Source organism: Equus przewalskii, chromosome 18, assembly GCF_037783145.1.
Source record: "Equus przewalskii isolate Varuska chromosome 18, EquPr2, whole genome shotgun sequence".
Lineage (NCBI taxonomy): Eukaryota > Metazoa > Chordata > Mammalia > Perissodactyla > Equidae > Equus > Equus przewalskii.
The window spans coordinates 3184859-3209547 of NC_091848.1; the positions used below are offsets into that span (position 1 = coordinate 3184859).

Genomic DNA, 24689 nt, shown 5'->3' on the forward strand with positions numbered 1-24689 from the left:
CAGGGGAGCAGGTTACTGACTGGAAAGGAGTGTGTGGAAGCCTTTTGGGGTGATGTGATTTTTAAAAATCTTGACCTGGGTAGTGGTTATGTGGCTGTATACATTTGTAAAATTTCATGAAGCTCTACATTTAAGATCCATATAGTTTACCGTAATACCTTGATTTAAAAAAAACGTCCACCAGCACGGCACTGTGCAGCGGAGCTGGGGCCCGCTCTTCCAGGCTAACATTGCCAAGAAGCCTCAACAGCCCAGAAGTGGGTCTGGAGAGGCCCCTCTCAGAGGGTCCGTAAGGGAAATGGGCAGTCCTTGGGGGGCAGCACCAACTCAGGGGAAAGAGGTACTCAAGGGAAAGAGGAAAAAATTGTTGAGGCAGAAAAAAGATATGCCTGGTGATTGCTGCTGAGGGCCTGCAAGGAAAACCGATCCAGCGGGGAATGGAGGGGAGTCTGGGGGGACCCCGAGGCAGGAAAGAACCTCACTTCATCAGTGGTCAGTGACGTGGGAGCTGGAGGACCTGTATAGCTGTGGATGGGCAAGGAGGCAGCCACCCGAGGAGCTAAGATGAAGGAGCTCTTCTTACCACATGACACATGGGGGAGGAAGCAGAGAGCAAAAACCACCTCCTTTTTATTTTTGAAGTTGTATAGACGTTATTTCATGTAAATGTAACTGTGCGACATAGGACATATTAGCTCCATTTTATAAATAGGAAGCTGAGAGCTAAGTGGCTTCACTGGATGTGCTGGGGGTCCCCCAGCTGGTGCGGGCGGCATTCAGCCCGGGGCTGCGAGACCCAGGACCTGCACCTGACCTGCCACGCTCTCTGCCTTGCCGTCAGTGAGGTGTGTAACCAGTCTGAGCACTGCTTATTCAGCCCTTGGGGGTGCATATATAAAAAGCTTTATTTTCCCAATATCTGTCCCTATCTACGCCCTGCTGCTGGCTTGATGGTGTCCTTAAATGTCATCTCAGTCCAGCTCCATAATTCTGCAGCTTTGCAGTTACTAAAATAGTGTGACCCAGTTATTAAAACTCGGTCCTATTTGTTTTAAACGCCAACCTCATATTTGATGCCGGTCTTTCCTCTTTGCTGAGGTCCGGCTCTGCGCGCTGTTCCAGGGGCCTGGAGTGAGGGGTCGGGGTCTGCTCCCTTTACCACCTGCCTCCTCTTCCTTGGCTTTGCAGGGGAAGAAAGCTGCCTCCTTAAGCAAGACCCTGTGTCGAGGTCTGGTCCTCTTTCCCATGGGTGCCACCACAGATCCATGCCATTGTTGGTGGCCCCTCCCCCCCAAGGCTTTGGTGGCACCTGTGAGGCATGCCATACCCCATGCTCCTCGGCTTGTGTTGGTCTCTTTGCTCCAAGCTCAGCCATCTGGTCACCCTGTAGCCCCAAGCTCCTCTGCCTGCCCTAGCCTCCAAAGCTGGGGCCTGAGGGCTGGCATCAGATCCCTCAGGCACGCCTCTGAGACCAGGGAACTTGAGAGGCATCCTCGCCCCCGTCCCAAGCCCATCCGCTCGCCGCCTCTCCCCCGTGCACTTTCCCAATCCGCAAGCTTCTGAGCAGCTCAGGAGCCCAGTGGCCAGATAAACAGCCAAACAGGGAATAAGGTGTTGGTCTTCCTTCTGGAAGAAAACCCAAACTTATGAGCACGTCTTTTGGGGACCTCCTTTCTTAACTTCAATTTTTAACCAGGAGTCCCTAAGGAACTGTAACAAAACAGGATTCACTCCCTTTCTTCCTTAGTATGAGGAGGAAAAATGGCTTAGCCTCATGAATATCGCCCTCCTTCCAAAGCAGGCTGCTCCTCGCTCCCAGCCCTCGTCTGGCAGCTCCACGATGACACCCGCCGCTGGCTCAGCAGGCGCTAGGGACGTCTCTTGCCTGGAAGGGGCCTTCTTTGAATGACGTCCTGGAGAATTTAGTAATTTTGTTATCAACAATGCCTCCACCTGAGGGGTTATCTCTGAACTATTAAGCAGACTCCAAGGGCAGGAACTCACCACTCACAGCCCCAAGTTTGCCCCTGAAAGCCCTCAGTGTGGGGGCCCATCTCCTGTCTGAAGTCAGTGAAGCGCTTTGCTTCCTTCTAATACCCTGTTCGTCATGCTGTGCTGCTTAGGAAAGGCCAGTGCTCTGGGGTATCTGTCCTCGCGAGAAAATCCTTCCAGACCTCTCGCTGCACCTTGGGGCAGTGGCTGGTGAAGCTGGCCCAGGGAAGGGTGGCAAGTGCTCTCTGTTTGGGAACTGCAGCAGGGACCGACGTTTTGCCACACATTCCTGGGATTTACGGAGCAATTGTGGGTACCACTGCCCCAAACTCAGCGGCATCAAACAACCACCATTTTGTTGTGCTCACAAATTCTGTGAGCCAAGAGTGTGAAACAGGCACAACGGAGATGGGTTTGCTCTGCTCCACGTGTGTCTGGAGACACTGAAAGGCTAGGGGTGATCTGAAGCTCCTGCTCACATGTCTGATGCCTGGCCTGGGAAGACTCGAAGGCCATAACTACCAACTGGGGCATCCACATGCCTCCTCTCCATTGGCCTCCACGTCCTCACAGCATGGCAGCCTCAGAGAAGCTGGACTTCTTACCCGGCGGTTTAAACTCCAAGGATGTGTCACTTGCCTTCCAAAGTCACAAGGCTTCTCCTATGCAAAGGGAGAAGAACATGAGATGGGAGCCATTGTTGTGGCCATCTTTGGAAAACACAACCTGCCATAGGAGTTTCCCGCTCACCTCCAGCCTCTGGTGTCTCAGATTCCAACAGTGGTGAGTGGAAGAACTCTGCACAAATGCACATCCACTAAAGGCTCCAAGGATGCGATCATTACACCATGGAAATACTGCTTCATTCAGTGAGTGACCAACTAGTTGAGGTGCCTTGGAGTGTTAAGAATAAGAACTGTTGTCCAGTCTTGTTTCCTAGCATTCAGTGCTTACAGAGGGGAAGACTTTGCAACGACTACTTGTTGCGGTGGCACCAAACTCTATGTCAGGATAAAGCCATCCCAGGATTCGCGGCAAATTGCTAATTTTGTGACTCTCCAACAAAAAGGCAAAGGGCCTTCAGGACATCGTTTTGAATACCTCCAGGGTGATGGCAAATGCCTGAATCTCCTGGCCTGCTTGTGTCTGGTGATCAGGAGAGGACAATCCATAGGGGTCCATGGACCTGGAGCTAGAGCATAGAGCATCTCCCCTGAATCATGGAGTTGCCAAAACTAGAAAGGGAAGTTGAGCCAGAGAAGAGACCAAGTCCAGACAACCACATGGGGGTTCCAGAGAAGAGAGGGAACTATGAGCCAGGCATGGAGATAAAGAGGAATGATCTAGAACTGTGCTATCCAATATGGCAGCCATTAGCCACATGTGGCTATTTAAACTTAAATTAGTTAAAATAAAATAAAAAATTCAGTTCCTCGGTCACTCTAGTCACATTTCAAGAGCTAAATAGCTACATATGGCTAGAGACTACTGTATTGGGCAACACAGATTACAGAACACTCATGTCACCAAAAAAGTTCTACTGGACAACACTGAATCTAGAACAAGTACCTGTAGCAGGCGGCCTGCTTCATGAACCAGCCTTAGCGTGACAGGGAAGATGGGGAGATGGTCAGCTAAATGTTGAAGGCCAAGAGTAGATTTCATTTTCCAAAACAACCCAGAGTCATGTGAAGTCAAGTCATGCAATGGAGCTGGTGTACTCACGCTAACACGTTTTTATTGAATTAACGAGTGAGTGAGCTGGGCAGTAGTGTTTGGTGGGGGCAGAGGGTGGGGAAGAAGACAGAAGTCATCTATCAAACAGAAGAGCTAAGTTTTCTTGTGTTAGCAGCTCATTAACTAAATGAAAGAAATTCTAAAGCAGGAGTTTCAGAGATGTTTTGAGTAGTGTCAGAAACACTGGAATAAGTTTAAAGCCTTTCAAGGTAACTGTTCTGAAATGGCCCACATTCAACTAGCTCATTGTGTGACCGTGAGTGAGACCCCAGCCACTCCCAGCTTCAGTTTCCTCCACTGTAACATGAAGGATCAGGACCAAAGCCTGTCCCGGGCCTTTTTGTGTGTCTACCATTTGGATATTTAAACTCTATGTCATACCGCAGAGGTGCCATGAAAACTGAAAATAATTAGGGAGAGCAAACAGGCTTCATGTCACGGGCCACGTTCCATCAACTGGCAGCACTTGCTTGACAGACTCTGCTGAGAAGTCTCAGGGACACATCCAAGCTTGGTTGACTAACACTGTCTGCCGTGGGGATGCAGCATGAAACATAAGCCCACACCTGCCACCCCAGGTTTATGTGGGTGGGCCCAGGGCCCATTCTAAGCGCTTTCTCCCTTGCCTAGGTCTGCGGGAAATACTGGAAGACCTAAACATTTGCTCTCCTAGCCTTCTTTGCAGCTAGGGGTGCCTGTAACACAGGATGTGTGCTTGCAGCTATGGCAGCCACTTTGTGACCAGGAAACAGCTTAACAGAATCACGCGATGCTGCCTGTGACTTCCGGAGTTGCTAAACTACTGCCAGCAGCTGCCCATCTCCAGATATCTCATTACGTGAGAAAAATACCTCCCGCCCTCCTCCCCCCATTCATTTCAGCCCTCAAAGCTTGGGGTTTTTGTTACTTCCAGGTGAACGTTTTCCTAATATATCCCAGATCACACATCCACTTCTCCAGGGGCAAATATAAATTATCTTTCATAAATTTTCGGTACAGTCGGCCCTTGGAGTCTGCGGGGATAGGACTGGTTCCAGCGCTCCCATGGATATCAAACCCGCGGACGCCCAAGTCCCGCGTATAAAGGAGTGTAGTATTTGCACAGGGCCCAGCGCTCCTCCTGCTTCCTCTAACTCATCCCCGGATTACTTATAAACGCCGGATACGATGCAAACAGTTGTTACACTGTATTGTTTAGGGAAGAAAAAGAAAGAAAAAGTCCCTACATTGTTAGCTCAGACACACCCCGGCAGGCTTTCCTCCCGGGCTGGTTGAATGGAACCGCGGACACGGAGGCCGCGGACAGAGGCTGGCTGTACTCTCCTCTCGCTCGACTTCCTACCGGCGAGCAGAGGTCGTGGGGCTTCCTCCCTTCTGTGGGTTTTGAAGTTCTGATACTCTGCTCACTGAAGCTCCAGACACATATTCCTTCCTCCACAGGGCTCTGTGAATATTAACAGCCCGGGCTCTGGAAAGAAGTTCCAGTCCAGCACCGTCACTCACTGTGTGCCCAAGCAAGTCACGTGGCCACTCTGGACCTCGGTCGTACGTCTGAAAAATGGAAGGACGGGGTAGGAACCCTGCAAGGCCTCTTTCAGCTCTGAGTCCTATGGATGCTGAGGAGATGGAGGCAAACGGGTTTTTTTCTTCTGTTTCAAGCTGATCCCTGAGTATCTGGCATATTTTGACATCAATAAACGCCCATAAATATACGTTGTTGGAACCCACCCTTGTTGGTGAAGTATAGCTTTCTTCATGCTGAGGCAATGGCTTTTTAGCAAGGAATAACCAAGGAGTCTTGGGACGAGCAACCCTCGGATCAGACAGAGGGCTCGGTCTCAGAACGGCTCTCCTGTCGGAGCTGTTCGCTGGTGCGTTCCCCCGCCTGCTGGCCTTGGGTGTGTAAACCCGGATTTGGGAAGCTCCCCCACGTTTGGATTTCCGCCTGCGGGATTAGTCCTGCACCCCTCCGCCCCCGTGGCCCTCCCCGTGTCTTTTCCCGCCTGATAAGCCCTGCCCCTCGCTTAGTGCTCGGGCTTCCTCAGGCGGGAGTCCGCAGCCCGAGCGACAGACGGAGGCGCGGCGCCGCCGGGACCCACGCCGGGCCCTGTATCTGCGGGCGCTCCCGCAGCCTCCCCAGCTCCGCCGACGGCCCAGCGCGGCGCGCGCCCACGGCGTCCCCGGCCCGGGCCTGCGAGCGGCCAGCACCCAGTCTGCTCTGTGAGCAACTGCCTCGGGACTTTGAAGTTCAAGTTCTGGGAGGTACACAACGGATCCCAGCAAGATGATAACATTTCTACAGCATCCTCCTCAGGCTCCAGGGGCCAAGCCCTCGGGGAGCCTGGCGTCCCCTCTGGGGGCGGGGCGTGGAGTGCTTATCTCCTGACTGTTAAACACCCGTCAGCTGTCCCCAAGCATGTTTCAATTTGCCCATTTGCTACTAGGCGAGGAGGACAACTGAGCTTAGGAAATCGTAGAACAGCCATAAGGCATAGCTCAGTTTCCCCTGTGGACACAGCTCGTTTATCTGACCCTAGGTCTACATGGCAGTCAAAGCGCAGCAGACTGAGCGAGAGATGCCGCGTCCTCCCGGGAAGGCACAGGAGGCGTCGCCTGGGAAGTGGGCGTGTCTGCCCTGCTCTGGTCTCGGGCTTCGCCTCCCGCTCGCTGCCCCGCGTTCACGCCCCGCTCGCTGCCCCGCGTTCACGCCCCGCTCGCTGCCCCGCGTTCACGCCCCCCATGCTGCCCCGCCTTCAGACCCCGCTCGTTGCCCCGCGTTCACGCCCCGCCCGCTGCCCCGCGTTCAGACCCGGCTCGCTGCCCCGCGTTCACGCCCCCCATGCTGCCCCGCCTTCAGACCCCGCTCGTTGCCCCGCGTTCACGCCCCGCCCGCTGCCCCGCGTTCAGACCCGGCTCGCTGCCCCGCGTTCACGCCCCGCTCGCTGCCCCGCGTTCAGACCCCCCATGCTGCCCCGCTTTCACGCCCCGCCCGCTGCCCCGCGTTCACGCCCCGCCCGCTGCCCCGCGTTCAGGCACCGCTCGCTGCCCCGCGTTCACGCCCCCCATGCTGCCCCGCGTTCAGACCCCCCATGCTGCCCCGCTTTCACGCCCCGCCCGCTGCCCCGCCTTCAGACCCCGGCACCGGCGGTCCCCTGAGCCGCAGACGCGCTGCAGCAAGCTCTTGCACGCCTTTACGCTTTCATCTCTGGTGACATACTTTCATAACGTTGTCCGTTTTTTCAGTGCAAACGCTTCCCCGGAGCAGCCCTGCTCACTATAATCCATTATCCAGGATAAAAGCCATGTACACTAACATATAATTATAAACACATACATATATATGTAAATGTTCAATAAGAGGCCGGTAAGCGTTTAACATTTCAAAATACAAAGTGAAGTCTCACATTAACTCAAATACAAGGTAATTAGCTTTCCTTTAGCTTAGGTTAGCTAAATCAGTCTCTAAGACAAAAAACAAAACCGGAAGTCCATTCACACTTGACCGGGTCTCGGTCAGCTGTCCTTTACCCGCTCCCGGCGGTGTTCTCACGACGTCTGCAGGAAGGGGCGGAAGTTACTCAGTGACACCGTGCGTGATCGTTAGAATAACGCGCGTGGACTCTTCAAAGGACTGCTAAGTCTTGCTAAATATATCTCATGGAAACTCAAGATTTAGTTGCTGTCAGACCTTGAGGTTCAATTCTAAAAAGGCACATATTCAAAGACAAGGGGAGTTTCTTTCTGGCTTAGAAACCTCCTGTCTCCGGCTCTGAAACCATTTTAGCAGCGAGATGACTCTGCAAGTTGGAACCAAATAAAAGGGAGGTGACTCATTCCGCTGTGAGTAAGTATTTCCTTTTAAGCTATGAAGAAAGACAATTTCAGCACTTACATAAAATTGTGATACTTTTCCTTCCCAGATTAGGTGATTTTTTTTCTGCCAAGTTAGACAATGTCCAAAAGCAAACTAAATAGCTTAACTCCATTAAATCTTGAAAAATACTGCAACAAAATCACATCGATGGGATATTGTCAGAGTCCCCAGATTCTGGGCTTAGGGATGCGATTTAATGTCTTTATTAATGTGTGTGTATAAGAATCATAATGATGATAATTTATTATGTTCTCTAATATTATGTTTTTGTCATACAATAAGTGGTTAATGTTTAAAATAATAAATGTCTTCACACCTTGCTGCAAAACATGGTGAGAATCCACCTTAGTCCAGAGCAACACATTGAAGGACAGCCAGAGTTGCTCTTCCCAATGCGCCATGCATATTAAAACCATACATCTTCAATCACTGAAATGTGTAAAGCCAATTACTGCATTTGTAAGCCTGGAAAAATTAGGAACAGTGACCTCATGTAATAACAAGAATGAAAAAGCATTTATGAACAGGTTTTCCAGACCAGAATTTTAAGCAGTCACGTTCCTCAGGCAGCATTAATGCTGTGGCCATGGATTTTCCAGAGAACATTTCACTTCACCGTCATTGATAACTTAGTTCAGCCTCTTTCTATTATTTGTACTTAAATATATAAAGAAATCTTTTCCCATTCTTCTTTCTTTGGATTTTCTCTTCAACACCCACACAAATCCATGAGTCATAAATGAGCCTATGAGGATGAATGGTCCCCATCACACAGGAACACTCTTTAGCTATGCATGTGAATTTAGATATTACAGTTGTCAAGTAAGTTCAAACTGCAAATGAAACAATGTCTATGTGAATTATCTTCACCAAAAACAAATTATGAAATTGGCCATTGTCTTTATGTTCTAATATAACGAAACAGATTTTATATACAAACACAGCCTTTTCTGAATTCTCACATACCTGCTGTGAAATATGTTTACCTCTGTGAGGCGGGATTTGGGAACCCAGCTTCTTGTCTCAGCTCTCTGCTTCCTGATTGGATGATTTAACTATGACCCTCCATGAGGCAGACGTCATGTGTGTCTGCCTGCCCCACAGAGTTGCTAAGAGGGTGGAATGTGATAAATCTTGTAGTTGTGTTTTGTGTACTGTAATGTGCCATCATAATTTTAGGATGTGTTTGTTACTGTTTCTTCAGCTAAATTAATTGTATAGCAGAAGAATGATGAGGCAGTGCAATGAACTGACAGTCAGACTATGAATTTGTCTGCTGCTGCAAACGTATTTAATGCTAAACGTAGTCCCCAAGGATTTGATAATGAATATGATCCTGTGATACCAAAAGGCATAATTGATCACCGTATGTCAAGTCCAATTCAAGCTGTGTGATACTGCGGTGAGTAAGTAGCAAATGTCCACTACGGAGAGAGCCATTGCTCTTGCAGCTGAACTCTATTTACTACACCCAAGGGTGAGCTGCCCCTGCAAACTCCATCTCAATGATTCTGCATCTTACAAAATCTTACAGATGTTACGCCATTGATCTTCATAATAATATCTCTGTTTTAGAGGTGGGGAAATTGAAGTCTTCAAATAACTTTCTTATTAAACTATGTATTAAAATTTGGTCATTATTATTTTATTTGGACAAAAGTTGTTAGAGTATTTGAATTGTATTTTTGTGTCTGTGTGAGGAAGATTAGCCCTGAGCTAACATCTGTTGCCGATCTTCCTCTACTTTTTTGTGTGTGGGATGCTGCCACAGCGTGGCTTGATGAGTGGTGTGCAGGTTCGTGCCCAGGATCCAAAGTAGAGTGCACGAATCCAACCATAATGACACTGGGCTGGCCACAAATTGTTTTCTTTTTCTAACTTATTAACTGAAATATGGTTTACCAAACATAGGGGTAAAGGTGTAAAACATAAAAAATTTTTGCAAAGGATAATAACGTATGTGGTAAACATTTCAACAATATTAAAGAATATGTACCAGAAAGCTAGCGACCCTGCCAGGGCAAACCCCCAGATACCCAGTTCCCTTCCCGACAAGAATGCACTTGTACCAATCTGGCGTGTCTACACTCAGATGCTTAAGTGTGTGCAGCATTTATGCGTATATTCTTTTAGAAACAGAATACAAAGGGCAGCGTAAGAAGCATGCTGGTTCACATCTATTTTTACTTAACAACATACCTTGGAGGTAGTTCCACACCAGTTCCTATAGATTTTGCTCCATATTTTTAATAACATAGTAATTCATTCCCTGTTCGGATGTATAATAATTTATTTAACCAGTTCCCTATTTATGAACAATATTTTGCTGCTACCAACAAGACTGAAATCCTTGTATATACATCCACCTGCATAACATTTTAAAAGGAAAGAATGAATTGATACTCACAGCTTTCATGAACTATAAATACATTATAAGTAAAATAGAAAGAAAAGATTATCCATAAATATTTTTAAGATTGGAAAAAGCCTCTAAATTGCTTTCTAGCCAAATAAGAAACCAAGAGTGAATGCTATAGTTTGGATAAATTTGACTCTATGCTGGTTAACACTTGGCTATCCCAGCTGACCACGCAAAAGTAAATGATTCGGGGCTGGCCCCGTGGACGAGTGGTTGAGTTCGTGCGCTCTGCTGCAGACGGCCCAGTGTTTCGTCAGTTCGAATCCTGGGCGCGGACATGGCACTGCTCATCAAACCACGCTGAGGCAGCGTCCCACATGCCACAACTAGAAGGACCCACAACAAAGAATCTACAACTATGTACTGGGGGGCTTTGGGGAGAAAAAGGAAAAAAATAAAATCTGAAAAAAAAGAAGTAAATGATGCTGCAGTCAACTTCAAATGAAACGCTCGTGTTTAGACAGTAGTAAAGTTCCCATAAAAAGTAAACAAGCCAAAGTCATTTCAGCAAGCAGAGGGGAAGTCTGTAAGAAGATGACAGTCAGCTTTGCTAAATGAAAAGAATTGGGGGATTTTGCTGTTTGTGCTTGCTTTTGGGGCTCTTCCGTGGCAAGTCTTGGGACATCATATAATTTTACAAAGATGATGTCAGGCGTGTCATTTTCTCTGAAGTGGCTCAAACACTGGCAGGAATGTGGAGTTAAATCTGGCAACCTGAGATTTGCAGGAGACTCTTGCATTGTTTTAAAACAACTTTGCTGAGATATAATTTGTATACCACAAAATCCACCCATTTTAAGTGTTCTTTTAATGCCCTTTAGTAAATTTAGTGAGCTGTGTGCTCATCACCACAAGTCAGTTTTAGGCCATTCTCAGCATCTCAGTGAGACCTCTTGTGCCTGCTTCAAGTTCATTCCCACCCTACCCCAGCCCCAGGCAGCCAGGAGCCTGCTTCCTGTCTCTAGAGATTTTTCTGTTCTAGACATTTAATATAGATGGAATCATACCCGTTGTCTTTTGTGACTGGCTTCTTTCACTGAACATAATGTTTTTGAGGTTCTGTCACATTGTAGCATTATCAGTATTTTGGTTCCTTTTTATTGTTGAACGGTATTCTATTGTATAAATGGACATACGCATTTTGTTGATCCGTGGTTCTTGCACTGTGAAGGGAAGACTAATAGAGTTTGCCTATGGAGGAATCTGGTCTTCATTCACAAAGATAGCATATCTCAGCATCTCTGTTTTCAGGCTGTCCCATTTGCTAGTGGAAAGAAAGAGTTCAGAAAACCTGGGTTGGGGAAGTAGAGTCAGAATAATTTTTATTCTTGTTTTCAAACTGCCTGTCCATTCATTGAAGTCTCAGCTGGGAATGTTGGCAAGGGCCTTCCTCTATAAAGGGCCCACTGAAGACTGAGAAGAAAATATATTTTTCTAGTTTTTAAAAACTGAAGTTTTGTATCTATAATAAGGCATCAAAATTATTGGAACAATGTTGTCTTAAAATATGATAGCCAACTATTTTACCAACTCTTTGGATCACCTCTTTCTCTACCTTACTTTATTAATCTATTTATTCCCTCTTCCTCCTTTGGCTGAACAAGAGTAATGGACTCAGCTCGGAGTGAGAGCAAAAAGGAAGCAAGGGAGGTTAATTAGAAAAAGCAGAGAGGTGAGGTTTGTGCTGTGGATAGAATGAGAATTGAAATGAGGTGTGGGCTGGGCTTCTCCATTTTGTGGGCTGGCACTGAGGTTGGAGTTGAGAAAGGTGGATCTTATGCTTGATCTTGTCACTCAATCACCTTGAGGAATTTGCATAATGATTTCGCATCTTAATTTTTGCCTTTGTGAAACAAACATTGGCCATCCCAGAGGCCATGGTGGCTTCCTGGCTTCCAGGGGAGGAGGACACAGTCCTGCAAATGAGATTGGCAGGGGAGGGGCCGCCTTCCCAGTGTTCCCATTCTCCTCACATGTCAGGTCCATGGCAACAGAATGGAGAAGGGACAATGCCAAGTGCCAATAAGACTGAGACCCTCCAGGGCATTGTCACAACATTCAAATTTACTCTGAACCACTCTCCAAGATCCAGGGGAAGCCAGGCTGACTGATGTCGCCCTCATCTATGGCTTCATGCGTGGCCTCAGTTTCCGTTGCATTTTCTACGTGGTTCACCTACTGTCAGTCTTTCTTCTTTGGTAGATACACTGTTTATTTAGCTTTTCAGGAAGAGATATATTTTGCCTAAAAATAAATTGTACTCATTATTATTCTGGCTGATTCCAGGATGACCCTCTTTGCTAGTGGACACAAGACATTCTGGGTTCTGGTCCTGCTGGATCTTACCAGCAGCTTCCTCTTCTGAAAAATATGTTTCCCAGAGCTTTCGGAAGGAGCAGACGCGAAATGTGGTGTAAGTGGTTGTGAGAGACTCTGAAATTTGTGGATCACTGTGAAAACCTCAGCTATTCTAGTGATTATTTATCTTGTCTCTGTTACTTTTATGGCCGGGAAGGTTCTGAGGCCTGATGCGAACAAAGTGAAGTTCTCGAAAGCTGAGTTGACTTACCGCCTCTTCCTTTCCACAGCCAAACCAGTGTGATTTCACAGTGATGCTAATTCCTTTCATCGGCGTAACGGCCAAGTTTCCTACCATGGACAGGGTCAGGGGATGCATGTTTGTGTGGATTTCCTGGGAACGAGGCAGCCGCTCACAGACGCGGGATGAGAGCCTGCATGAGGCTGCTTGTTTCTGACTGGCCTCGCCTCTTCTGCCTACTTAAACAATATATTGTTTTCTTCTGATATGAGAAGTGAATAAGTGCTTGTAAATAATTCAAACAATCCAGAAATGTATAATTTAGTAATTCAAAAGTCATCTGTTATTTCTTCCTCATAACTACTGTTAAGGGTTTGTGGATTATTTCTCTAATGTTTTTTTTATGCACATACTAAATATGCATTAGTTTTCAAGGGTAGGACCAATTTAGACACACAGTTTTGCATCTTGCTTTTTCGTTTTACGTATGAGAGTTTTTTCTTATCTTGTTGAAAGCTGTCCTGTAGTGCATGGATGTGCCACACTTTAATTAGACCCGTACGGAAAGATATTTGGGTGGTTTCTAATATTTCAATATTATAAAAAGTGCTGAAGTAAATATTTTTGTTCATATTTCTTTGTAGGCTTGTGGAAGTGTTTTGGTTGGATACGTTCCTGGCATTTCTGTATACTCTTGAATAATGGCAAATTTTTAACCATAAATAAAACAAAGTAGGTTGAATTTTATTATTACAGTAACAACTGGGGAGTGAAGGAAATTTGGTCAAACTGAAGCATGTCAATAAAATGTGTAGGTGATTTTTCACGCTTCTTGCTGGCTTCCACAGTTATGGAGAACATAACAATTCCTAACTCTACTGGCTTAAGTTTTGGATTCCTTGTTAATAAGGGAAATGGATCTAAGACAAAAGGTGGATCTGGTATGGGGCCAGCCCAGTCGTGTAGTGGTTAGGTTCATGTGCTCTGCTTCAGTGGCCCGGGGTTTGACCTACCACTGCTCATCAAGCCACGCTGGAGGCATCCCACATAAAATACAGGAAGATTGGCATAGATGTTAGCCCAGTGACAATATTCCTCAAGCAAAAAGAGGAAAATTGGCAAGAGATGTTAGCTCAGGGCCAATCTTCTTCACCAAAAAAAAAAAAAAAAAAGGGAGATGGATCTGGTCTTAGACCTGATGTGATTTTATTCACTATTAGGGAGTCAGTGTGGCACAGAAGATGAGAAGCAAGGCTCTGTGGCCAGCCTGCCTCATCTCACATCCCAGCTCTGCTGCTTGTTTACCTTAGGATTCTCATTTATGAAGAGGCAATGATAATTCCTACTTCGTAAGATGAAGTAGGCATTCAGTGAGTTAATACCTTCTAAGACTTCAAACAGTGCTGATCACATCAGAAGTATATGTGGTCTTGTCTATGATTAGTACCAGAAGTAGCTCACCATTTATTGAGTACATATTCTGTTCCAAGCACAGAGCAGGCACGTCATGTGTATTGCCTACTTTAATCCACACAACACTCTACAATACTCTAGGTATTACCATCTCTACTTTGCAGAGGAGAAAATCGAGACTGAGTTTAAATAAGCTGCTAGGCTCTCTCCACCATTCGGGGGAGGAGATGAAAGTACTCTCTGTGTAAGGTGTGGTCAGGACATCCAGGGCTTGTAGACGAAAGTGGCAAGAAGAGGATTCCACGCTAAACTTTCCAGAGCCAGCCAATGACATATGCAGAGAGAGGAGCAGAAAACCACGTTCTTCCTCCCGTAGCTGCCGATTAAGAGTGCTATCAACAAACTTTAGCCCCAGATATTTATAAGAAAGCCCCATTTGTGTATGATGTTGGCTGTTGTGAAAATAAGAGTTTTGTGAAGTGACGGTGCAAGCTGTAGGCTTCATCGCTCCTGCTTTTGCTCCCGTTGTTTCCTCAGGCTGGAGTGATGTCCTTTCTCCCTCGAAATCCTTTGCTTCTCCTTCTGGTCTTTGAAGGTCCAGCAGGTGCCACCTGCTCTGGGAATCTTCGCCACTGAGAATGTGCTGCTTCTTCCTCCAAGTTCTTGCTCTTCCATGAAGTCACAGCGCTTGCGGTGGTGTCTGCTCGGTAGGGAGTGCTTCAGTCATCCGTCTCCTCTCTTTCGACTTGATTACTTTGAGGAAAAAGTCCATTGCTTACCTTCTTTTTCACTCGACACATCATTCTTAAGCCTCAGTTATGTGCTAGTCCTTTTGTGCATTAGATCCTGTCCCCTTCGGTATGTTCAAAGACGTTGCTCTTGCAGTTGTCTTTTTTTCTGTCCCACACCATTGATTCCCCTCTCTGTGCGGGAGCACTGCCATCAACACCCAAGCATGCCGTAGTTTCTCTCATGTTAAAAGAAAGTGCTTCCCTCAAATCAAGCTTGCCTCTAGCTGTAGCCCCATCTGTCTGCTCCCCTTTGCGGAAATGCTCCTCAGAAGGGGCGCCCGTACCGACATCTCCCTTCTTCACCTCCCAGCCCCTCTTTAATCCACTCCAATCTCATTAGTCTTTCCTCCCCATCACCTCCTGAAACCACTCTAGTCCAGGTCACCAATGACTCCCTCTTGGTCAGTTCTTCACCCTCGTCTTCCATGACTTCCTAGCCACATTGGACACAGCTGACTATTTCTTCCCTTTTGAAAGAATTCTCTGAATTTTTACAAACCCATCTGTTTTCTTACCAGAAAGTTCCACGTCATATCTTTCCATCATAGCTCCCTGCCCTCCCACAGTCCATCACTCATTCGTCTTCATCATCTCTGGTCCTAGGACACAGTGTCTGGTAGGAGGAAGACGGTACGAATTTATATGAAGTTACTTCATACAGACATGAGAAATATGCATGCAGGTGCATTTGAAAAAGCAGGTGGATTAGCCAGAAATTATTTAAAATTGTTCTATCTAGGCTTTAGTGGCAACTGGAGTGGAAGGAAAGGGACGGGAGCTTTGCTCTGTAGTTGTAACTCTTGAACTTCCTAAATGTTTTACATATGCAAAAAATAAACTTAGGACTACAATAAACAATCCTAAAGATTAAATAAAAAGGAAACTGTATTGATAACTTTGGAAAGAAAAGATAAACTCAAATAGTTTGTGAAGGTGGCACTGTGAGCGCATATTCTTGCTGGGGCGCAGTCTAAGAACGAAAAGAATGGCAAAGAAAGTTTGGACTTTACAAAGGGTTTGTGGTTGCTAGTGGTATTGGCGCCATAATTCTGAAACAATTTTGTGTGTGTTATGGAATAGATCAAATTAATGCACACGTTAATGTTTTTATGAGCCAGAGTTTTCACTGTGGCTAAAGAGAGAGATGCAAACATGGAATAGGGGGAAAGCCAGGGAGAGCTGTGTTAGATTTGAATGGGAGATATGGAATAAACCTGTGTGTGTGTTTTCCTGGTGTTTATACTGAAAAGACCAAGAAACAGGGACACACATCTGTAGACAAGAGCCCAGACCTTAGTTTCTGAATACCACTCCCCACCAAAAAGAAACAGTGTTCCTTGGGAAAATGGCTGACTCCATGCCTGGGCAGAGAAAATACAAGGTAAGCCTGGAAAAATCTATTGTGTCGGAAAGTAAGAAAATGCTCAAAGACTAATGGGGTCATGTCAAAAAGTACAGCTTGAAGGGGGTCCCACAAGCCAAATCTGACAATATTTGCATCAAAAAGAATAATGACCACAGTGGGTGATAACATATTGAATACAAAAATGTATGAGAGTATGATGATAATAAATAAATAAGAAAGATAACGGGGAAAAAGAAAGGAAAGCTTTTCTTTACAGTAGAATGCCAGTTAAGAAGTTAAAAACATTCGAATTATAAAATCATTTTGCAACCTCTGATTTAATAATTGTGTGAAAGGGTTTTGGGAAACAGAATATTCACATGGTCTCACAGTATCGCCACAGATTACTTAGTAATTTCAAAGGGGAAAAGTATCTTTACAAAGGAGAGATCTGGCCGTCAGCCTTAACCAAATCATCCAACTTTGTACCACGAATAGTGAACGACCAGCATTATGGTCTCCCTGGTGTGACGCAACAAGAGGTACACAATGTTACCTACGGAGTGTTCTTGCCAAAAACATTTAATCAGAATGTAATCATAAGGAAGCAATCAGACTAATTCAGAACATGAGACCTTCTACAAGACAACTGGACTTGTAAAGAAAATCAATGTCATAAAAAGCAAAACTAGGGTAGGGAGACATTCTAAAATAAAAGAGACTAAAGAAATACGGCAGTTAAAGAGACTACTGCAAAAATCTTTTTGGAGACAATTTGGGAAGTTTGAATATGGACTGTATATTAGATATATTATTGAATTAAAATTAATTTTGGGGCGTAATGGGGAAATGGGGAGTTATTGTTTAATGGATATAGAGTTTCAGCTTTGCAAGATGAAGAAGTTCTGGAGCTCTGTTGTGCAACCATGTGCATATACTCAATTGACATTGAGGTGTGATAATGTTCCTTTGGTCACATAGGAAAACGTCACAGATAAGGAGGTGCGTGTCCAAGTGTTTCGGAATGAAATGTAATGCGAAGTGCAACTGACTTTCAAGTGGTTCAGCAGAAAAAAAAAGTATGTGTTTTTGTGTTGAAAGAAAGATGAGTAAGAAGCAAAATGTTAACAAATGTTGAATCTGGATAATGGGTATACAGATGTTCATTATTCTGTTCTGTCCACTTTTCAATACATTTGAAAACTGTCCATTTAAAAATGCGGAAAAAACCCACAATTACTCCAAACTGCATCATGTTTCAATTTTCATTTCTTTCATGAATGAGGTTGAATATTTTTCTTCATGTTGACTTACTAATTCCCATTTTAATTATGCAGCTAGTCCGATAAGCTCTTTGCTCTTCAATAGGGTCTTCATTGTTTCTTACCTACTTCCATAAGCTGTTGGTAGATGTAGTTATTCGAATCCCAAGACCTATTGCTGCCGATGTCTGCTTCCCAGACCATTTTCCTGTAGTATCGAAGAGCCTGGGTCTAGTCTGGGTCCTCTTCTCTGTGCATTCCTTCCGAGTGATGTTACTTAATCTCAAAGCTTATTGCATTTAAATATTATTTAAAAATTGATATTTGTTAACTGTAATTTGTATGTAGCCCTCTAATTTAATAGATAATTAATGAGAATAACTTTTCACAATAATATGAAAAATAATTTTGATGAAAATATATTCAAATGTTGACTGCTTTAAATATAGTTACATTTTATTTTTTAATCCATTAAATCTTTGCTATTGATGGAACATAAATTCTGTGAACTCTTAAATATAAAACATAATTAGTGATTTTGCTGAAATGAAAGCACAAATAAATTTTATGGAATAAACATATAATATTTTGTGAACTACTCAGCTCTTTATTTTATTCATCCAAATATCGCTGGCGTGTTCGTATACTATCCAGACTTATGCAATACTAATGAAATTCAGTTATCTTTGAATTTTTGACAATTTTCAGTCATACTAAAACCATAGCTTTCACATTTTTAAAATTTTTGCCCTTATGGCATTTTATTTGTTAAGTAGATAAAATATATTTTATTTTATAGTTTGCCATCTTGAATTATAAATTCCAATGGTTTAGATAGTGATATATGGGCCTCTACTGTAATACTGATCCACACTCCAACATTGTTAGGGGCTGACCTGGGTGGGAACACTTGCTATTCCATTGACTTCAGGAGAACAAATAGTAAAGAGCATTAGCCCAGAGGGACAATGATTTACTTAAGGTTAAATCTATGTATGTTCTGTTTCTTGTTATAATAAATTAGAATTTTTGTCTTTCATGTTTTCCGAGAACGTTAAGAAGATCTTTAAGGTATTCAACTATTAACTACAAAAGGCTTTTGTGAACCTCCTAGCAATATAACCTTTAACCATGAGCCTATGATGACCACAAATCTTGTCAAATATGTTTGTGAAGGAAGATGGTATTTATTGGAATATATTTGTTACAGAATATTGAGTTGCTCACTCGGGTTGTATAAGAACTCACTCCTGTGGTGCCATTACCTGAAGAAGAGAACACAGGAGGAGGAGGAGGTCTGGGGAAGGAGGAGTGGTTAAGGTGAAATACATTCGTTTTGTACTTTTGGAGTTTTAGGACATATGAAAGTCCAACAGGACATATGAAAGTGGTTGCCTATCTTGAGCTTATGAGGGGAGTCTAAGCTGGCGATGTAGATTTAGGACTCGTCTGCATTCAAGAGGTAAAGACTAGGGGTTTGTGCAGGGAGAGACTAGACAGCCTAGGGTGAAAAGAGGAGAGGTCCCAGGCTGGAGCCCTGAGGGCAAGACCAAGAGGTAAGGAATGGGGAGGAGGAGAGGAGCCAACAAACGAGGCCAAGAAAGCAGCCAGAGAAGGAGAAAGAAGCCTGGGAGTGGGGTGCTGCAGCAGAGGAGTTTCAAGAGAGAGAGTGATCCATCATCTCAGCTGTCAACATGTGTCGAAAAGAGAACGAGGACTGAAAATAAATCACTGCATTTGCTAAGCGGGAGGGAACAGGAGACTGGAAGCAGGTGACAGCACAGGAGGCTGACATCTTGAACCATGAGATCCCATAATTCGTAGCCTGCTTATGATCCCATGGAAACAGGATTGACCAAAGCAGAGCGGGGAGAGTCACCGCTGAGTGAGGGCAGACCCATTGCCGCATGCTCCACGGTTATGTGTCAAATTCCAGGGTTCACACTATACCTGCTTCAGATCCTCAGAGATGGGAGAAGGCAGTCCAGAAAAGCTTGAGATTGGTTTTGAGTTGGCTTTGAAAGAGTGGCAGGGTTTGATAAAATCTTGGCTCCCATTTATAAATGTGGGAACATCTTGGAACCCAGCTGCCCTGAAAAAGCATACTCTTGTTAACTAATAAGCACTTCTTTTTAAATTTTAAAATTTTTTTATTTTTCCTTTTTCTCCCCAAAGCCCCCCAGTACATAGTTGCATATTCTAGTTGTGGGTCCTTCTAGTTGTGGCATGTGGGACCCCGCCTCAACATGGCCTGGTGAGCAGTGCCATGTCTGTGCCTAGAATTCAAACCGGCGAAACCCTGGGCTGCCGCAGTGGAGCGCAAAGACTTAACCGCTCGGCCAGGGGGCCGACCCTTAATAAGCACTTTTTTTGTCCTAGGAACCTCAAGAATATGAAAATTTGGGTGAAGAAATTTGGAAAAATCCAATTTATTCTTTCCCATGAAGTCCTGTAATATCAGTCAGATAATTCCAGCTAAGAGTTTTGATACTGAATGATGGATTCTGCTCGCGCAGCAGCGCTGACAGGCAGGGTCTGTCATTGCTCCCATGAGATAAAGTATATGAGGGTGCCTCAGGAAGGCCGTGAAGACCATGGTAAGTTATCCCTGTTTAAATTCTAATGACTATGTGTGGAATTGTGTCCCCCCAAATTCATATGTTGAAGCTTTAACTCTCAATGTGACTATACATGGAGACGGGGCTTTTAGGAGGTAATTAGGATTAAATGAGGTCCTAAGGATAGGGTCCTAATCCAATAACATTGGTGGCCTTATAAGAAGAGGAAGAGAGCTCTCTTTCTCTCTCCATGTGCACATGCTGAGCGCACAGAGAGGGCAGCCTTCTGCAAGTCAGGAAGAGAGCGCTCACTAGAACCCAACCATGCCCCATCCTGATCGCAGACTTCCAGCTCCCAGCGAAAATGAATTTCTGTTATTTCAACCACCCAGTCTGTGGTGTTTTGTCATGGTGGCCCCAGCCGACTGAGACACTAATGAAAGGAAAAGCAGCAGCCATCTTGTTATTCTGTTAATAGCTTTCATTCTGCCGTAATATTCGACCAAACATCTGAGCAACGGGCCTCTTGCAAGCTTATATCTCTTCCCCACTGTGGCATGGAAAATTTCCTCACACCACAACTCAACTTAAATTTTAACTTGCCAATTAAGAACATCATCATCTCTTCCATTTAAAATAAGCCCCTTTGGAAGACCCTGTCTCCTTCAGATAAGTGCATGAGCTTTCTGATTACCTCCTGTTTTAAAATGTACTTGGGATTTGTTTTAATCAGGTATGCTAAGGTTATAGACATGGAGACAACTGCCTTGAGAGAAGAATTTATTACTTACAATTCCCAAGAGGAGGGGGCACATCACACCACACTGGGCCGCATGGGGAAAGCTCCAGGGTCTTCAGGAGGCAGAAGGAGTGAGAGGAAAGCATGGGCCAGAGCCCTTACTGTGGTTTTCATGGGAAAAAATGGGTGAGGTGAGGTATATTTTTATATATATATATATATATGGTGAGATATATGTATCTCCTGTTGGTTCTGTTTCTCTAGAGAACCCTGACTAATAAGTAACAGACCTCCCCTCCTCCCTCGCCATGACTCCTCTCCAAGATGATATCTGGGAATATTGGAGGCTTAATTGACTTTGTGGTAGAATAAGGGGAGAAGATGACTCTAGGTTCACAAGTATCCTCTGCATCCTTGATGGTCTTTGTTGCTGGTTGTCTGCTTGGGACAGGCTCTAAGCTGATGCATGCAGAGGAGAAACTGAACTCATTGGGTCTTCTGGGCCATCATGTTAGCACATGCTTGAAGCCTCTGGCTCAGCCGTTTGTCTCCATTGTGAAGTCCCCAAACTTCATAACCCAATCTTAGGCTCTGCCAGAGATTCTGGAAAATCTCTAAGCTCTGCGTCAACCAGGTGTGCTATGTAGAAATGACCAAGAATGAGAATATGTTGGCTTGATGTCCCAGAATATTGTTCACCTTTTGGGTCCTTTCCCCTTCAGCTGCGGGTGTGTTGAAGGGTGGGGGCACACAGTCAAAATGGGGGAGCTGGGCTTCAGCCTCATGAGGCCTGAATGACTTGTTGCCTCAGTTTGCAAAAGGCGGGTACTTACATGGATATTAATTGTGAAAAAGCATTGTCTGAAGTCTCTGGAGAGATGAATGTCTAATAGAATGAGCAGACACATTACCTGAGATAGTTCTTAATGGAGCAAGGTATTCATTTGGTCCATTTGGAGTACTTAAAGGCAAAATGAAATTATAACCAGAGCATGTTGACTGGCCCCTCCCCAAATCACACCTCAGGCAGGGATCATGCTTATTCTGGAAGATCCCAATTTGCTGAGGTCCCCTGTTTCAGTAGAAAGCAGAAAAGGATGTGGTAGCAGCATATAAGAACCTCATCTTAGAAGGTTTGGGTTTAAATCTCTGATAGAGAAGGAAAAATATTTATTGTTCCTGTAGCTGTAACTGACTTTAAAAAGAAATAAATGGAAAGAGAGTGATTTGTCTTCTGTTTATAGTTTGTGTGATGGACATCTGTTTTTGGTTACCCACTCAGCCCCATTTCCTCTTCTGGTAGCATCACCTTTGTTTCCTCTTGGCTTGTTCACTCTCCACTGAGTGCGTCCTCAGACAGACAGGTGACAAGGTGCCCTGTTCTCCCCCGCCAAGGATTGGGGTGGGGGACAGTGGGTCAGGCAGACTGTCCGATATCCATGCTGTGAAAAATGCAGCAGGAAAAGAGAGGGAGAGTACAGGGGTGGGAGCACAATTTAAAATAAGGTGATCAAGAATGGCCTCATTGAGACTGAAGATTTGCCTGAGACTCTCTCAAGATAAACCCTGCTCCACCCACCCACGGTCTTCCCCATTCAGTTGACAGCATCTCCATCCTTTCAGTTGTGTGGGCAAACAGCAAAGAAACACACACAAATGACCAGCGACATGGACTAATCCCTCTCATTCATTCACACCCCATATCCAGTTGGTCATCATATCCTGTTTACATTTGAACTACATCCAGAATCAGACCATTCTTCAGCATCCACACAGCTACCAGAATGACCTAAACCACCACCATCTCTTGCCTGGACGATTACAGTAGCCTCCTTGAGGGTTTCCCTGCTCCTGTCCTTGCTCCCTGTAGTCTATTCTCAACACCACAGCCAGAGTAACTTCTACAGGTATAAGTCAGTTGATGTCACTCCTTTCTCAAAATCTTTCAATGGCTCCCCATCACACTCAGAGAGAAGGCAGTCTTTACCATGGCCAACAAAACCCTAAATGACCTGGTTAGCTACTCACTTCCGTAATATCTTTGTCATGTTCCCCTTTGCTCATTCTGCTCAGTTTCGTTTACTCTCATGCCTTGGGGCTGTTGCACGTGCTATTCCTAGTTTCTGGGATATTCTTCCTCAAGATATTATGTGACTCACCCTCTAAATTCCCTGAAGTCTTGTGTGTTTTCTGCAGACTCATTCAGCTGTGTGGGCACAGGTAGAATAGGCAGAGTTGAGTTGAGATTGGCCATGGAATTTAAACTAGGTAAAGAGAGAAGTGAGGGGAAGAGGAGGCTGAGGGACAATTAAAGGATGATAGAATAGATGGATTATCAGTCCAGAAGAGGGCCAGAAAGCAGGAAAATGGAAAGATGGGGGATGGTGTCAGAGAGCAGATGAGGCAGGGCCTGTAGTTGTTGGTAATGATGTGACTGGAATATGACTCTGGACGTGAGCAGCCAGGGTAGGGTGGAGGGCAGATCATTGGATGAGAAGAAAGAAAAAGAAGGGCCAGGGCTTTGGGAGGATTATCTGAGTAGATATGGAAATCCCTGAGAATTAAGGCAGGAGCAGGGTTGGGGAGAGTGACAGTGAGCCAGGAGCTGTAATCTTCAAGGTCTGAGGGAGTGCCCCAGAGTTGGTAGATGACTGCAACAAGGAGAGGCATGGCCGGTCCCTCCAGATGCCCTGGGATTCAAAGAGGCAGGAGGGTGCAGATGGTGAGGAGGGAGGGAGGCAAGAGGAATCCCCTCCCCAGGGCCAGGGGTGTTTGGCCTGTGAGAGGGGAGTGGCTGCCACTAAAATGGGCTACAGGGGAGCAGTGTCCTCAGGGACAGCTGGATTCTTGGGAAAGCAAGATGCTGAAGGCTGCCTCTAGAGAAGAGGCTGGGGATACAGGGAGAATAGCTGATGACTAAGTTTCCTGAAGACCCAGGGGAGGCCTTTAGTATTTCGGGACTGGGGGCGCCATGCAGAGCTGTGGGAGATGCAGAGTTCTGGAAAGGAGGTGACCTGGAGTTGTGGGTTCTTGTAGAGGTTATGGGAAGCATTCCTCCAATCTAGCTGCCATTGTATTGTGACGAGGTCTGGCAATGGAAGGAAAATTGTGCAAGGCACTTCTCCAGGGAACATAATTCTTTAAGCAGAATCCTTTGTCCTCCTCTCTAAAGCCTATTACTGATTAACGTCTTCCCTCTGTCCTGGAAGCCTTGTAAAAACAGGCAGAACTAGCAATAAACATATCTCAAAGAACAAACAGCAGCCCCCAAGGATGAGGGGGTCTATATTCCGTTAATTATATGCTCGCTGCCCTCCTAACTTCTCTGAAGACCCTGAAACTATGTAACCTCTTCCTAAACAATTGATATGTATGCTGCACATCTGGTATGTAGATAACCACCTTTGATTATTACCTTTAGTCACGCACTGCCCCTCATCTATTGTTCCCATGACAATAGTTAGACCACCTAGTGTGATTTTTCCCTATATAAGTGTACCCTGTCCCTGAAATAAATTGGACTTGCTTGCAACTGCGTCGAATCTCACGTCTAGCACTTACACTTTCGCCAACGCCGTCTCTCCCGCGGGAACCTGGACTCTGCTGAGGCTGGACCCCGGCAAGAGGTGACATAAACAGGCATAAAAGGCATAGGAGATGAGTAACGGTGGCAAAACCTAAGTTCCTTCCACTAGTTGAAACTTGAGAAAAAGATTTTTAAAAATTCTGCAGCTGGAGTGACTCAGCAAATCAACTACTAGCCTACTATTATGAACAAAAATAACTTTTTAAAAGTTTGCTTTTAAAAAATATAAAAGTAATGCATGATCATGATTAGAAAAAAGACAACTCAAATAATTTAGAAGAGCATAAATGGGAAAATAAGAACCCCCCTCCCTGTCGCAGTCCTTCCCCCGACGGTAACCCCTACTGACAGCCTCCCGGGCATCCTTGCAGCCATTTCCTAGGCAGGTGCCAGCATACACAGTATGCAGCTTTTAAACAAATAGGGGGGAGCGT

At 45.2% G+C, this 24689-nt stretch overlaps 1 long non-coding RNA gene across 1 annotated transcript in view; it reads left to right on the forward strand.

Annotated features, from left to right (window-relative positions):
* Nucleotides 1–7271: 7271 nt before the first annotated feature.
* Nucleotides 7272–24689, forward strand: part of LOC103562914 (uncharacterized) — a 67143-nt gene continuing 49725 nt past the window's right edge. The window contains exons 1-2 of the long non-coding RNA XR_547762.2: nt 7272–7573; nt 8808–9005. This is a non-coding gene — a long non-coding RNA (uncharacterized lncRNA). The remainder of the gene's footprint in view (nt 7574–8807; nt 9006–24689) is intronic.